This window comes from Panthera pardus, unplaced genomic scaffold (genome assembly GCF_024362965.1).
Source record: "Panthera pardus isolate Hobbes unplaced genomic scaffold, ASM2436296v1 HiC_scaffold_15, whole genome shotgun sequence".
Taxonomy (NCBI): Eukaryota; Metazoa; Chordata; class Mammalia; order Carnivora; family Felidae; genus Panthera; species Panthera pardus.
This window is the reverse complement of record NW_026526710.1, coordinates 70,065,796-70,083,341: the sequence shown is the minus strand read 5'-3', so window position 1 is coordinate 70,083,341 and position 17,546 is coordinate 70,065,796. Positions and strand designations below refer to the sequence as shown.

The window sequence follows — 17,546 nt, the reverse complement described above, 5'->3', positions numbered from 1 at the left end:
ATTCCCTTTCTGACAGTTAAGTTGTACTGTATGTGGATCCTTGTATATATAAGTGAATGTTTTTGTAGGACAGAATCCTCAAAGCAAGACTCTGGATTAAAGCATACACACATTTTACATTTGATAGGCAATGTCAATTTACCTTCAATTCCCTCTAAAAGTAAGAGAGTACCCCCCACTTGGTATTACCAAATTTTCTTTTTTACCAACACAAGGAAAAAAATGGTATCACATTTTTGTTTTAATTTGCATGAAATAACTTTTTAGAGAGTCATTCAGTTACACTCTGCTGGATTTGCATGGAGGTTTCTTTATTAATGTAAACAAAAATTATTTAAAAGCTAATCAACAACGTGTATCCCTATACATAGTAGACGAGGAGTGAATTCTTCAATATCCATGAAGTGTTCCTAATAACCCACGAAGAAGATTAGAGCCCTAAGGGTGTCTGGGTGGCCCAGTCGGTTAAGGGTCCGACTCTTGATTTAGGCTCAGGTCACGATCTGACAGTTTGTGGGATCCAGCCTCGCATTGGGCTCTGCACTGACAGCACAGAGCCTGCTTGGGACTCTCTCTCTCTTTCTTTCTCTGCCCCTCCCACACTCGTGTGCTCTCTTTCTCTCTCTCTCAAAATAAATATGTAAACTTAAAAAATAAAATTGAAAAAGAAGAAGATTGGAGGCCTAAACACAGGCAAAGCTCTTCTGCGGGAAAGAACAGGTAAGGTAAGCCTTCTTGGTGAAGCAATCAATGCACAGGTCACACTACCCACAGACATCTGCCCCAGTCCCCTTGCTGGCCAGTATGAGATGCCAAAGAGCTCTTCTGAGGACCACCATGTGAGAGCTGGGAAGAGGAAGAGCAGGTTTTCAGAGCATTGTCTGACAGTCTTCACAGATACATCGCTGTAATTGGGGGTGGGGTGGGGATGCTCCGTAAATCAGAAGGTACTTTATAGAATGTGTTCCCACACTGACCCCAGAACTCCAGGTCTCCATGCTGCTCATCTTTTTGAAAGATTTACAGATGTGAAAAGTGGTTTGGCAAAGGCACCAGTTCAAGGGGAGCTGTGTTAGTTTTGGGGGATGTGAGCGGTGGAGGGTAAGGAGATGTTTTCTAGAAGTGCATCATTCTTGTGGAGGGCACCAGTTCAAAAGGCAAAATGGAAAAATTCCTCATTCTGAGATGGTGACGGATACTGGTGAATTCTATTTGAGAGTCACGATCTCCCATTCAGCCTCTTGTAAACTGTAAGTGGTCTATAGATATTTCCTGAATAACACTGTTAAATATTTAACAGGTGAATTACTTTCCTTCTGGAAGAACTTGCTATGGACACACTGTAGCCAGAATGCTAAGAGGAGAACTGGAAATACTTCCTAGGTTGTATAGGGAGCAGAATTTCTGCAAGGAAAATGCCATGCATGTTAAGAGTGCATTGTATGATGGCTGGGAAAGAGTTCTTCTCACCTGGCTCTGCCACTTAATAATTGGTGTGAACCTTGGGCAAATCACTTAATTTGCCTATGCTGTGGTTCCCTTATGTGACAATGGGAACAACACTAGTACCTAGTACCTCAACACTAGTACCTCATGGTTGTTGTGAGGCTTAAATGAGCTAATACATGCCAAGTACTGAGAACAGTACCTGGCACACAATAAACCCTACTATGGTAAGTACATGCACACTTTAGTAGCTTTCATCATCATCACCATCACCAGCATCACCAGCATCACCATCACCACCATCTTCTGTACCTCTGAATATATACCACAGGAAGAATAAATCAGATGTAGCTAATGTGCTATTTTCCTTAGGGCAAATCAGTTCTGACTGGTAAGATGCTAATAAATAAGGGAAATGAATGCACCGCCCCCCAATTTTATATTTATTTCTTAAATATTTGTGATTGGCAAATATAACCTGATAACACTGCAAATTATTTGAGCTTCAGCTCCAAGTTGCTAATACAAACAACAGGGGTTTTGGTTTGAAACTCTTTATATCATTTCAAACAGTCTGAAAATTAAATATTCTTCCTGTGATACAGTGGAATGGAATACTCCCCAGAAGTGGCAGAGGTTTGTTCTACGAAGAATTTTAATACTGAAAGACAGCCATCTGTTGGGGAGTTTTTCTTAGGAGCAGGGAAGTGGACTAAAATGGTTTTACAGGGACTTCTATTCACCCGAGCATACGAGTAACATCTATAATTATTTATTGTAAAAAGAGGACTACAAAATGGTAACCAATTTAAGAATTTTCCTGGAAGTTAGGACAGAAGCTGTTTTACATTCCATTATTGTTATCACCATATGGGATAAGAACAAACCACAGGTTTAGAGGAGTTTTTTAGAAAAATGAGCTCATGCACTGTTCTAAAGTAGACAGTGTTCATCTCCTTACTGGATTCTAAGTGCCCATTTAGGGTGAATAGAGCTGATTCAGCTTTTCACTTGAAAAGAGGATCAATCAGTCTGTCTACATAATAACAAAGTTTAAGAAAACGTAAACTGGCTCTGAAAATATAGACTTTTCATTCTTCTGTCTAGATTTTTTTCCTCATTCAGTTCAAAACTACTTATTTTACCTTGTTTTTTTTTTTTTGTGTGTGTGTGTGTATCTGTTACAGCTTTAATGTTTTCCCAATGATTATTATTATTTTTATTTGAATTTTCTAATATATAACAAATTTAAAGAAATACACACTCATTGTAAAAAAGAAACCCAGAGAATATAGACAAATAAACAGTTAAGGAAGGAAAGTTACCCTTAACCACCAATCTCCTCCAGCACCCCAGGCACTCAAGGGAAATGCTTTTCCCAGGATTTTTTTTTTCCTTTTCATATGTATTGTACGTGTACGTGCGTGAATATTGATCCTTACATATAGTTTTCTTCTTCAAAAAATGCTTTTATTTTACCTACTCTTCCGAAACTTTGCTAGTTTCTCTTCTACCGATACCTTTCTATATCAGTAGAAATGGATTGAGCTCAATCTTTTTAATGGCAGTATGATGTGCCACAGTTCTGGTATCTTTTAATGGAAACAACTGTTGGTAAACAATAATTACATTTAGAGGACATGAGCAACTAAAAGTGTTTTAACATAAAGTACATTTTCTATAGAAGATCATACTTTTCCCAACAAAAGTCAGCTGAGAGATAATCAGTTAAATCCAGCAAAACCACAAAAACATTTTATTTTTTCATGCTTATTTATTTACTTGGCGAGAGTGTGTGTGAGCAGGGGAGGAGCAGAGAGAGGAAGAATCTCAAGCATGCTCTGTGCTGTCAGTACAGAGCTCAACATGGTGCTCGATCCCATGAACTGTGAGATCATGACCTGAGGTGAATCAAGAGTCAGACACTTAACTGCCTGAGACACCCAGGCACCCCAAAAACATTTTAAATTTCAAGGGGCTCCTGGGTGGCTCAGTCGGTTAAGCATCCAAATTCAACTCAGGTCACGATCTCACGGTCCACGAGTTTGAGCCCTGCGTCAGGCTCTTTGCTGACAGCTCAGAGCCTGGAGCCTGCTTCGGATTCTGTGTCTTCCTCTCTCTCTGCCTCTCCCCTGCTCGTACTCTGTCTCTCTCTCTCTGTCTCTCTCTCTCTCAAAAATAAGTAAAACATTAAAAAAAATTTAAATAAAAAGAATTCAATGTCAATACTCCTAAAATGCAGACAATTTTTCCATTTACAGTAAATTAGAGTAATTTATATCCTGAGCCCTTTAAAGTTTCCTCCTTACTACTACAAGTCTCTAATATGTACTAAGAAATCCAAGTATTCATGCCGTTAAATATTTGCTCTGGTCTATGCACAGATTGTTTGAAAACTTCTTCATTCTTGGCAATGAAACATGTAACGCAGAAGAATGCACACCGTAATTTCTGCAAAGTGAGCCCTGACTCATCAGTCAGAGATTCACCATCACATTTAACGTAAGATTTCCTTCAATGACCACCAATTCTGCATGTGGAAGTAGCTCAGATTTTGGAGTCAGAAGGCTTGGTCTCCCTGATAAACATCTACTCATCTTTGTAAACTCGGCTGAGGCATCACCAACTCTCCTTTTTCCAACTACACTACTACCTGGTCCCTCCTCTGTGTCATACCACCTGGAACTCTTCTATGTGTCCCAGGCGCCCTCTTACCGTAGCACCGTGACATTTCTCTGCTTCACCATCCTGCCTCTGCCAAGCCAACTTCAGGGCTTTTGAAGCAGCGACAGTGCAGTGCCTGACTGACCAGATGTAGCCGGGCAGCCCGCACTGACTCGGCACAGCCCCATATACAGAGCAGGCACACATTAAATGTCTGCTGAATAAGTGAACAAATTCTAAAATGCTTTCAGAAAATTTTAATCGCGAAAAGCCACACAATTGCTTAAAAAATATTTTCCTTTGTTAAATCAACTGAACTCCATTTAGTGACCCCTATTTTTTTTAAGTTTATTTTTATTTAAGAGAGAGAGAGAGAGAGAGAGAGAGAGAGAGCAAGCAGGGAAGGGCAGAAGGAGAAGGAGACAGAATCCCAAGCAGGCTCTGTGCTATCAGCAGATAGCACTGACAGCACAGAGCCCAATGCAGGGCTCGAACCCACAAACCAGGAGATCTTGACCTTAGCCGAGCCGAAATCAAGAGGCAGATGAACCGACCGAGCCACCCAGGCACCCCTACTGAGTCCTATTTCTTCAGTGATTCCTTTTTTCTAATTTTGGAATTGGGTACTGAGATTTATCATTTACATGGCAAAACCCAGTCAATTAAAATATTTTCTTTTCATATTAATTTTCAATCCTAAAAATAAACACCATCTAGTGTTATTTAAAATAATTAGACGGTATAAGCCATATCAGAGTGACTAATTAAAATTTCTCATCACTGAATGATTGAGAATGATACGCTGTCATCAAAAATAAATACTGAAGGCTCAACATTACACATCACTTAAGTTCATATTGATTTCTTGATTTTTTATAATGAATAATTATATGCTTTTAAAAGAAGTGGACTTTACTTTTCAGAGCAGTTTTAGTTTCACAGTAAAACTGAGCAGAAAATACACAGAGTTTTCCCATATACTCCTGGCCCCCCACAGACTCCCTCATTATCAACATCTACCTTCCAAGAGTAGTACTTTTTTTTTTTTTTTTTTAACAACTAATGAACTTCCATTGACACATTATCATCAGCCAGAGTCTAGAGTTTACATTAGGATTCACTCTTGGTATCGTACATTCTAGGGGTTTGGACAAATGTATAATGATATATCCACCATTACAGTACCACACAGAGTAGGTTCTCTGCCCTAGAAATCCTCTGTGCTCTGCCCATTCATCCTCTTTTTCCCACTAACCCTTGGTAACCACTGATCTTTTTATTGACTCCACAGCTTTCTTTTTCAGAATGTCAAATAGTTGGAATCACCCAGTATGTAGCCTTTTCAGATTGGCTCCTTTCACTTAGTAATTAGCATTTAAAGTTCCTTCATATCTTTAATGGCTTGACAGTTCATTTCTTTTTAGCGCTGAATGTTTCATTGTCTAGAAGTACCATAAATAATATGCTGTTAAAAGCGCAATGGTGATACTATGTGAAACCTATGCTCTAACTTCTACCTAAGTGGCTTTTTCCACAAAACTTTATCAGGCTAACACAAATAGCATAATAAAACAGGAATTCCTTGTTTCTTCTTTTTAAAATATTTAACTTACTTTTCATATTAGTTGAGTCTTTTGTTCATTAAATAATCTAGTGTAGGTTCAGATTTGATAATTACTTCAAAGAATTTTAGGGAAGGCATTAAAGCAGCTGTAGCATTCCTATATTAGGAGTATATGACATAACATGTTTCAGAACTTTATTATGAGATAGAATGACTGGTAATCATATATTAATAAGTCAGTAATGAGGAACAATTTTTAACATTTTTGAGTTGTATCTTTCCTCAGGTTATTAGGAAGCCTCTCATTTTATAGAGGAGGAAACTGAAGCCCACAGACATGCCCGAGGCTGTCCAGTTGGGTGTGGCAGAGGCAGGGGCCCCCACAATCTAGAACCCATCTGCCACTGAAGGCAGCCCACAGCCACTCTTAGAGTGGCCGTTCTTAAAGCACGTTCTGCTTTGGACCTGCTTTCACAGGAACACTAAGATGCTATTTTCCCTTTTCACTCTCATTTTTTCACAAGTGTATAGTTGGCTTTTCCAAATGCTACAGGATGTGAACTATCACAGGCAGAAGCAGATAGGAGAATCTGGCAGGCTTCTATTAATGGTAGATTGGAAAAAACAAAACAATACCATTCTTCTAATTTGCTGTGTCTTGGAAAATATAATTTTTCATTAAAATGTTATTTGCATCAACATTTAATGGGTTACTTTTAAATTTCTTAATTTTAATTTCTAACATGCCAAATATTGACAGGTATAATCCACATAAACAAAAATTTTGGGGAGTTCTCAATAATTTGTAAGTATAAAGGGGTCCTGAGACCTTAAAAAGGGTTGAGAATTGTTGACATAGTGTCTATCTTTGAAAAAGTAGGCTTGCTCTCATTCTCTCGCTCACATATATATATAGGTGTGTGTGTGTGTGTTTTTGTGTGTGTGTGTGTGTTTGTGCGTGTGTGTGTATACAGAATATAGATCTTAAGATTTCATACATATTCTGTACTTTGAGAATTTGGTTTCGATGAAACAAAAGCAAGCTAAACACTTAATAAGCACTTAGGCTGCTAAGAAGAGACTACAGGGTAACTTTGGAATCAACAGGATGAGGCAAGATTTAGGACTGGGAAGAGGCAGGAAAAAAATTGAGAAGGTGAGGCTGCAATGGGAGAGGTGAGAGGGGGTGAAGGAGAGGCCCGGGTGTGCCTGCCCTCGCTCTATCCCAGGGATGGATCCTCTGAGGCAAGAGGGTGGAGAGGTCTGGGCGTGCCTGCACTACCCCCCTGTCCCAGGGGCGATCCTCTGAAGCCTCCCTGCAGGCTCAGAGTCTTGGAGTGCATTCCCCCAATGGCTAGGGTTGCTGGGAACACAACAGGAAAGCAACCAGAAAAGGCCCCTGTTCTCACACACCTAGCGACTAAGCGTCAATATGAACAAGGTGACTTCAGATGATATAAACTCTATGAGATAAAATGGCGATGGCGAGGAGGGTGTGTGAGACGGGGAGGGCGGGGGATTGGACCTGAATGATGAGACCAAAGAGGCCACATCAAGATCTGAACAAGGAGTGTTCCGCCAGAGGGAGCAGCGGGAACAGAAGTTCCAAGAAGTAAGCGTGGCGCTATTCAAGGAAGAGAAAAAAGACTGAGGTGCTATCAGCACGCTGAATTTGAGACTGCGATTTCAAGAAATGCAGGTCTAACCCATTTAATATAATATCACCTGTAACGTGAGCCCTAACTGGTGGGGAGTTTTGCCGCCAGGTAGTATATATCACAGTGCTCTGAGTTGCACCCCATGTCCAGGGCTCTTTAAGGAGGCCCTCTTCTTCTTTTTAAAAAAATTTTTAATGTTTATTTATTTCTGAGAGAGAGAGAGACAGAGACAGAGACACAGCATGAGCAGGGGAGGAGCAGAGAGAAAGAGAGACACAGAATCTGAAGCAGGCTCCGGGCTCTGAGCTGTCAGCATAGAGCCAGATCCGGGGCTCGAACTCATGAACCATGAGATCATGACCTGCGCTGAAATTGGACGCTCAACCGTCTAAGCCACCGAGGCGCCCCAAGGAGGCCCTCTTCTGAGAGCAGCACTGCGCTGTGGGCAGAGTGAGGAAAGCAGGAAAGTAAAGCATCCTTTAAAGTAAGTCGAACATAAGAGACTCTTAAAAACTGACAACAAACTGAGGGTTGAAGGGGGGTGGGAGGAAGGGGAGGGTGGGTGATGGGTATTGAGGAGGGCACCTGTTGGGATGAGCACTGGGTATTGTATGGAAACAAAAAATTTGACAATAAATTTCATATTTAAATAAAAAAATAAATAAAAATCCTAATAAATAAATTCAGTAAGTAAGTAAGCAAGCAAGCAAGCAAGCACGTAGAATCGATTTTAGGATTTGTATGGAGCCTCAGAGAAGCTAATCCCTGGTCTTTCTCAAGTCTAGCCCACCTCCTCCCCAGGCGCTGGGTCCCAGGAAAGGTTATGACGTAACCTTTCTATCTCTGGGATATAAGGGGTGCTCAAAGTACGTATGAGAGTTTTAATTAAGAAGAAGTAAGTTTCACGCTTCGGTCCAACAAAAGGCTAGTTTGCTAAATCAGCGGTTCTCAAAGGGGGATCTGCGGATGGGGGCCTCGCGCTCCTGGCAGGAAGTTTGCGAGAGCAAAACTACTTCTGGAAGATACTGAGATGTCACTTGACCTGTTCATTGCGTTGACGCTGCTCTGATGATGTAAAAGCAGTGAAAAGTAAAGCTGCTGGCACGGCGGCCTGAGTCAAGGCCGCGGCACCAAACTCTACCGGCCGTTGTTACGTTCCCGCAGCCACGCGCTGGCAGTAAGGAGAACTAAACGAGTTCAGTGTTGAACTGAATATGCAGTGTGATCCAATGGCGAGCGTGCAGAAAGCACTTCTGGCATACGCTGAAGCCTGACGGTCGTGTCAGGAAAGAACGCTGGCAGGGCTGAGGTGCAAAAGCTACAAACCAGCTATTCTTCACACGACACCATTCGTGCTTGAACGTACGACCCAGAGACACGCTGTGCATATTTGGACTTGAGCATTCGGCAGACATTTTCCCGAAAATGAACTACTTTATTCCTGTCCAGAAAAACCACCGACAGAATTTGCTGTCAATGATAAAACCGACGCTCTCAGGTAAAAATTAGAGTTCTAGCTTCCCAATTCTCACTGGCTTTTTGATGAGATCAACGGCAGTATTAGCCAAGTGTTTTGATAATGTGGGCTGCAATGTAACAATATATGGGCAATCCCCCAAATTCAGCTACCAATGTTTTCCAAAGGCAGATGCGTAATGTTATAAAGTCACCCAGAGGGGAAAGACCCTCTCAAAGATATACCAACGGATTAAATATCACCATATGAAAAGTTTGTTATGATTACAGAGTCTACATTGCAGCTAACCTTTAAAAATGACTACATGTTGAGTTTTAGTGACCTGCTAAAGAAGATGCAAAATCATCTTAAAATGCTATTGAAATGTTCCTCCTGTTTTCAACTCTATGTCTCTGTGAGGCCAGATTTTTCACCACGTACTTCATTTAAAACAACATATGGCAACAGATTAAAGACGGGCAGAGATGTGAAAATCCACCTGTCTCCTATTAAGCCAGACATGAAAGAAATCCATAAAAATGTTAAGCAATGCTACTTTTTCAGGGTTTTTGTTTTGGTTTGTTTTGCAAAGTAGTTATTTTTCATAAAAATATGTTGTTATATCTACACGAACTGCATTCAGTATTTCAAATAACTCTTTTGGGTCTTTACTTTTTAAGGAGTTCTGAGACCAAAAAGTTTGAGAGTTCCTGAAGACTAAAAAACATTGGACAATCAAAAAAGTTTAACCAGAGGGATAGAGAGAGAGGTAAGCAAAATAGTGGGGGCAAATATCAGATCAGAGTGGGCCAAGAGGGCGCGAGAGGTGACCAAATAGAGTACACGCTCCTTTTCCTGGCAGAGGAGAGAAGAGAGACCAGGCAGCAGACAGGTGATACGTGGAGGGAAGGGAGGATTGTTCAATGGGAGATAACAGAGCCTGCGTCCAGGCTGACGACAAGGTGCCAGAGGGAAGAGAAGACACAGTGACAGCAGGGTTCTCCAGAGAGCACAGTCCAAGATGGGGAAAGAGGATGGAATGAGAGTGAGGCAGGAAGAGACCAGCGCCTGGAACACAACAGGAGCCATGTCGCCCTCTGATAAGATGGCCCACCTCTGTGTGTCGCCTGATGTGTGCACGCCCGTGGACTCTCTCCTCTGCAGGACACAGAGCAGGTGTGGGATCTGTTGAGCAGAGCTGGGCTTTATTTTCGTCTCACTGTCAGCATAAAAAGTCATACATTTGTCCGTTTGTAAAATGAAGGACAGGAGTACATAATGTGTGACATAAGTTCCTTTTCAGGTTCACCATTCTACAACTTGTCATTCTATGAAAATAATGCAGCCAGGCCACTGCTTAGGCGAAATGACAGGTGTCGTTTATTTTGTGGAAATTAAGGACTCAACATATTAAGTGGCAGAGCTGGTATCATTATCCACACTCCGCTATCGAGTGCCTATGTCAAGAGTTCATACTTTCTGAACCAAAAATTGGGACAGAGCCCAACAAAAGATTTCTTTTGAACCTGTGAATTTATTTGACAAGTCTTTCAAAAGCATAAAAGTTGAATCACTCTTAGTTATATTTCATATCGATTGCTTCAACTTAAAATAAAAATGCATGAAATAAGGATCTATCCGGGAATTCTGGGGCCTACGGCTTTTGGTTACTTTTTGCTAAGGGCACTCTAAAGGAAGTAGATACAAAAGCCCCTCCAAGCTACTTATAATGTGCATAACTGAGGAGTTGTAAGTGACTAAAAATTGCATTTAGAGGCATATGTATGTAATTTTTGCTATGAAAAAATCCTGGAACTTTTTATATCTCCAAATATAATCATATTTTCTCATCAACTCACAATTTCATTATTAAATCCCTAATCCTTTGTGTGCTATGCATTTTGTCACTATCGGTACACAAGAACATAATAAAACAGTCTTAAATTTAAACATCACATTATAATTACGTTATATTTCCGGAGGTATTTTCTTTTCTTTTCTAATGGAGCTTTGATAGGCAGTAGCTTCCAAGAGCTTAATTTTTTTTATTCTGAGACTAGCAAAAGAATATTTTTACAAAATGAATAACACACCTGTATTCACTTTAGAACAGGTACATGTCGCATGTATGTGTGGTATACTGTTTTTCTCTTAGTTCAGGAACACCTGTGCATTTCTGCACTTTGATTTTTTAGGTTACTGTATCAAATATAGCCATGGAGAATGAGTCAGTGTTTATACGGTGACCAACAGAGGTTGATTAATCAAACTGAATCAAACATGGCATGCTCAGTGTTGCTGATGGTCTGTTGTATGAGGGACTTCACAAGGATATTCAAGTTCAGCAACACAGCAGTTGGTAACTACATTTTAAAAAGGAAATTCTGAAGAAACTTCAGTGATGCATATCCTCCACTCCTTGAAAAAAGTCGGTTCTACTTTCTTAGCGTCTAGGGCATTTTTAACTAAGGATGCTGTATTTTTTCTAGTCCAGGCAATTAAACGTAAATTACTCAGAACCCTCTGGACTTCTGCCTCTAACAACCATTATCCAGAGGGCCGGATGAGGCCTCATGTAGGAGCCTGATGATGGCGAAGCAAAGGCGAGTGAGACAGGCGAGAATCTGGAGGAATTCATTTCTTAAATAAGTTACCTGACTGTACCTCTGATTCGGCTCATTCATAAATATAAAAGTAATTCACTGTTTCAAGAATCTTACTGATAATGTATCTGTGTTCTAAAAAGAATGCAGTGTATTTCCTATATAATAATATAGCCTTATTTGTTATAGTGATGAAAAATCTGGCAACCGAACTATTTTGTGTAATGGTTCTTTGAAGGATGTGTGTGCTACAGTCTCTCAAGGGCAGTGAAATTTAAGTAATTTTCTTCTATTATTAATGGATGCTTCTATATTATTAATAACATCCCTGGAACCAAAATGTGAATTATTAGGAAATATTTAAATCTATGACTATAAAGTTTATACAGCAGTTAAAATAATGCGATTTTTGGATCTTTCACTAAATAATATAGGAGAGTATCTACAGATACATAAACTACTCCATGAAGATCTAGGATATTGCAGTTAATAGAAAGACTTTTTACAAAATGTTTAGAAGATAATCATCACTGGTATTATGCATACAATTATTTTTGTTTCCATGGCTTTTGAAGTAAAATTTAAGATATGTGTCCATTTCACATATACACATACATACATATATAGTCACATACTACACAAAGGACTTAGGGAAGCTTATATGGAACACCATAATCCAGTAAAAAGGCAGAAAAGAAAGCCATCTGAGGTGTGACGACGAGGAAAGATATAATATGGGTGACGTAAGTCACTTTCATGACTTACTGAAAATCAGGCAAAGATCTGGCTTTGAGCTACCTAAGGGCCAAAGCAAAATTAACCCTGGTTATGTAGAAGAAAGAACAGACACAAAAAACAATACACATACTGGGTCCTTAGGACAAAACGAACAAAAAGTGCTTGTTATCCAAGTTTAAAAGAAATGTCCTGAGTCTTCACAGAAGGGACAGTAAGCAAAGTGCTGGGGACATCAGCATTGATCCCTACAATCAATGCACCGGCGATCTTCATATGACACCCTCTTGGAAGATTCTTCAACGTGACTGCAGCCATGACGCTGAAGAGGAACTTGGGCACAGAACTGCAAAGGAGACCAGACATGCGGTCCGAACAAGGCAGCTCTCTGACAGTTTAATTTACTCTTGGCATACAAATTAGAACACGTAGAGGAATAAATGGAACACGCGTTTTGATGGACTATGTGTTTTTTAAACTAGCTCCTAAGTTTTCTGTTTTTTGTTTTTTTGTTTTTTTCCAAATGAGTTTTAGATAAAAGCCAATCAATGACCAGTGGGAAGTTAACGTCTTTGGCAGGCACTGTGTGATACGGTCTAAGGGCAACTCTGAAAACTAATGGTGCATGACTAGAACCGAGGAAGTGAAGGAATGTCTTCAGGTGCTTCCTTGGAGTTCCTCTCAGTTTATTCGATATACAAACCAATAAACATTCAAGGGTCCACGGTTTTGTATAACAGAACATGGTCATCAAGAACAAGGACTCAGGTTTTGTGTTTCTCAATGTGGATTATTAGAGTACTCGTTTTCAAACGTGAGTGTATTTAACAATCACCAGGCTGCTCAGTATAGCTTCCCAGGCTTCGCACCAGGCTGAGGTAGTGTCTCTCAGGTGGATCCTAGAAATCAGATAATTCTCTTGAAGACAGTCTAGGAACCACACTTAGAGATCATTACTCCCCCCGGGGCCTGACTGGGAGTGCGTACTCCATGCTGGTTTTCACATTTCACCTTCTCAGCTGGGTCCTTAGTTCTCTCAACTAATCTTTTTTTTTTTTTTTTTAATGTTTTTATTTATTTTTGAGAGAGACAGAGACAGAATGCGAGTGGGTTGGGGCAGAGAGAGAGGGAGGCACAGAATCTGAAGCAGGCTCCAGGCTCTGAGCTGTCAGCACAGGGCCTGACGTAGGACTAGAACTCACGAGCTGTGAGATCATGACCTGAGCCAAAGTCGGATGCTCAACCAACTAGGCGCCCCTAGTTCTCTCAACTAATGAGCACTGATCATACTTTGTTTAATATTTAGTTGTGTGAGCGTCCTTCTAACACATTCTCGAGAGTCACGAAATCTCCAAAACTGCAGGGTCTATAAACTGCATATATGTTTTATGTCTTTTATATGACGACTCTCAGTTGCATCCTGATCTCAAGCTTAGAGTTATGCTTGTTTTGAATAACTGTTCTATCAGACGAACACTTAGGGATGGGTGGTCTGCCCCTCTTTGCACACTAGCTACTAAGCTTACATTCAAATTTAGGGCTTACCTTTAGCAAATTATGCTTTTATACCTTGCTGTAACCTCATGTTTTAATAAAATCAGCAATGGGCTTTTTCGGTCAGTGATAAGGAAGAGTGTCTATCAAATTTTGCTGGCATGTGTTCTAATGCATTTCTACTTTCAAGCAGACGATATTGAAAAAACTTTTAACAGTTAACAGAAAAGCTATTATTTAAACAAAATTAGGAAAATCAAACTTTTTGTATCACTCCTTTCTTTCAGTGAATTTACAATTTGTAACTTAAATCTTAAATATGTTTTGAATAGGGGCGCAGGGGTGGGTCAGTAGCTTGAGTGCCCCACTCTTGATTTCGGCTCAGGTCACGATCTCACAGTTGGTGGGATGGGCTCCGCATTGGGCTCCGAGCTTACAGTGTGTGCAGAGGCTGCGTGGGATTCTCTCTCTATCTCTCTCTGCCCCTTCCCCCATCTGCATGCATGCGTGGCACTCTCTCTCAAGATACATAAACTTTAAATAAATAGGTTTGAATAAATATGTCAGAGAACAAAGAAATTCGGCTAACAATATAACTGAGTAGATGAATTCACCATTCATTAAATTACATGTGGAGTTATATAACCATTAATAAATCTGAATGAATAAATGAATCAATAAGCAAACCCGAATAAGATTGACTCTTGGTATATAACAACATACAGAGATCACCCTAAGCTAAAACCCAAGACTTTCAGGACAACAGTAAAATGGAAATTTTATTGTAACACGCAATCTGCGAAATAACTGCCAAATTGCCAACAATAAGGAAAATCTTAGAGAAACTGCCAATTCAATGTCAGAGTGTTAATTTTAATTAAAATTTTAAAATCCTGAACTGAAAATTCAAAACACAGATGCATATCAGTCAAGTTTAAAAAACAAAACAAAAAGCCAAGAAAACCAATCTCAGGCTTATTCAGCGTTCGATGATGCTACTTCCTTGCAGTACTCACAGGAAACTGAATTTTATGTATAACCCAAGTCAAAGTACTTTCGATTTTTAAATATTTGATGACTTCAGAATACTACATTAGCTCCTAACTTTAGATGTTAGACTCACCTTTGTAATATTGATTAAAAATTATTTAATATTTTGAGAAGTAAACCAATTTTTACATATACGAAAATAATGCCATTCTGTATACTCTTTATGCCTATAAAATACTTTCAAATCCTTATTAACTAATTTCTTATATACGTTTTGGTGTTTACATTATTGTTAAGATAGAGAGACCCATAGGAAACTAACATTCTCTGAATATCTAAATCACGAGCATTCTCCTGGGTGCTTTGACAAATATGTCACTTAAAAATAACATTAAATGAAGTTTTTTTTAACACCTTTTTAAGATTTGATCTAGCAGCCATAACAACTAAATGCTGGTATATAGCAACATTACAGAAGTTAGCCTAAGCTAAAACCCATAGCGTCTTTATAATCGGGTAAAGGAAAGAAGAAAAATGAACAACAACAAAAAAAGACTACAATATTATATAAAGATTTTAAAAACAAATGCCACCTGACTGGACCACAGATATTCACATCATTGACTTTGACTGCAGTTTCATATTTAGTGAAGGGCATTTATAAGTAGAGGGCTCATAAGCGCCGTAAGGCACCCAGTACAATGGCATAGACATGGCAGCTACTCAATAAAATAATTTTAACTTCTGTTGATATGTTGGTATCTTTGTTTTTGTTCATTTATCAACCTATGCAAATCAGCCAATAGGTAGCATGGCATCTGTAAAACTTCTGAGGTCCCATCTGAGCTGAATGTTCTCTGAAGTCCTCCATAATTTATTGCCTATTCTAACAAACATTTAGTATAATCCACAACCTTATATTGTTAATCATCTTTCTTTGCTTATGGGTTGACTCTCACATAAATGGGCCTATGTGGCTTATATATTCACAGCTGTAGTAATATCTAACATAATTTCTTAACAGGTAGCTAACAACTGTTTGTTATAAATCTGAAGTTTCACACGATTGTGTCTTATCAACTACATTCTGGCCAAAGAATTACATGTTTTCGCTGAAACTCTGTTGATTCTCCATTACTTACAGAATAATGGCCAAATTCCTTTGTATGGAATTCAAAGCCCTAGACTCTGGCACTATGTTAGACTTTCATCCTCAACCTACATTCCGGCCACTACTACCCAGCATTTGCCAAACTCTGGCTGTACTTTTGTATCTCCAGACATCTACTGGTCTGGTTCTTTCTGCAATTCCCGATGGCACACTCCTGTTCCTTCTGTGAAGCTCACCCCACTAACTCTTCTGTGAAGCTCTCCCAGAACCCATCACCACTTCTGCCCCCACCAACTCAAATCCTTGTGGGAGACAAATCCTTCTAATTGTTTGGCAGCCACTTTTATCAAAACATTTTTCTCCTTTAATAGATCATTATTAGTCTGCCTTCCCTTTTATGAAACTTCTTCAGATTCTATTATTATTAATTATTATTATTGTTGTTGTTGTTGTTGTTGTTGTTATTATTCTGCTTTCTCATCTGTGAAACTTTCTAAGCCTTCCATATCCCCAACCCTCTCTCTGGTATGTAATTCTACTGTAGCACATAACACAGCACCCTGGAATTATTTACCTTAATAAGCACTGACCTTATTAGACCCTGTGGGCTCCCTGAGGATACCATCTCATTCCTCATGGTAGCCCCAGGGCCTAGCTATACTTGATACACAGTAGGTGTGCAATACACGTTATTAAATTAATAAACAAAATACAATTGCTTTCTGCCAAATCAGAAAAACCTGCTACTGAGCATGCCTCCTTAGCAATCCAGCAGAACCCTTACTCTTTGGCAATGAGATACCAGCAAAAAAAGCGGACTCCGGTAAACTAGGGCGACTGAAGGAACTGAGGGTGCCACTTGGGAGGGAGGCAGGATTCCAGCAAGGGCAAAGACAGGCCCTATAAACACCGAACAATTTTGTCACGTTAACTTCAGGACGCTTATTTACTTCGCCATGACGGACGCCATAAGAAAGGCTTTGCTAACATTCAGCTCTGCAATAATCATCACGTCTGTAAAGTGACACCCCAGTGTCCATTTCACATAGGCATGTCCTTTGAGAACGAGTGACTGGGAATATAACAGCTACATGTACTCTTATCAATTAACTGCATGAAAAGATTTTATACATACGATTTTTAACAAAAGGAACGCAAACCAGAATTAATGTGGCATGGTGTTAAAAAATTACTGTGTTCTAACATGCCTAATCTGTACCACAAGAAAATACATATCTGTACACATGTATATTCCAGCATAATCTTTTCGTGTAGGTGTTCTTGGTTTCATTTCTGGGTGCTGTGACTCAGCAACAGCAAAATGACGAGACTACAATATAAAGTCTACTGTAGATATTGGAAGACTCACGGAGTACAATTAATTCAGCAAAGACTTGCTCAAATGCCAGGAGATACAGAAGAAGTAACTACGCATCATGTAACATCACTACTCTCAGGCAAAAATTTAAGCTTACAGCCTAAAATAAAGCTTTTTGCTACCATACACTCAGAGAAAGCAAAATGGAAAGTAAAAGCAAAAAATAAGTAAGGAAATCACTAAACTGGTCTTAAAAGGAAAAACATTATGTAACGATGACTAACTGGTTGTTCTATTTTCTACAAAAAACCATGATTTTCAATAGACTTAAGCACTATTTCCACTGACCCCTTGGAGTTAAAAAAAAAAAAAAAAAAAATTAACAAAATGTTCCCCAAGCTATAAACATTTTAAGAACCAAAAACTACTTTAAAGGAAAAATAAACATGACTACATTTGACATTTTAAAAACTTTCATTTCATAACAGTTAAATGCTATAGACATCT

At 39.3% G+C, this 17,546-nt stretch overlaps 1 protein-coding gene across 5 annotated transcripts in view; it reads right to left on the bottom strand.

The window, feature by feature from the left end:
- The window catches only part of WDR7 (WD repeat domain 7), a 352,075-nt gene that overhangs the window by 77,092 nt on the left and 257,437 nt on the right, over window positions 1–17,546 (bottom strand). The window lies entirely within an intron of this gene.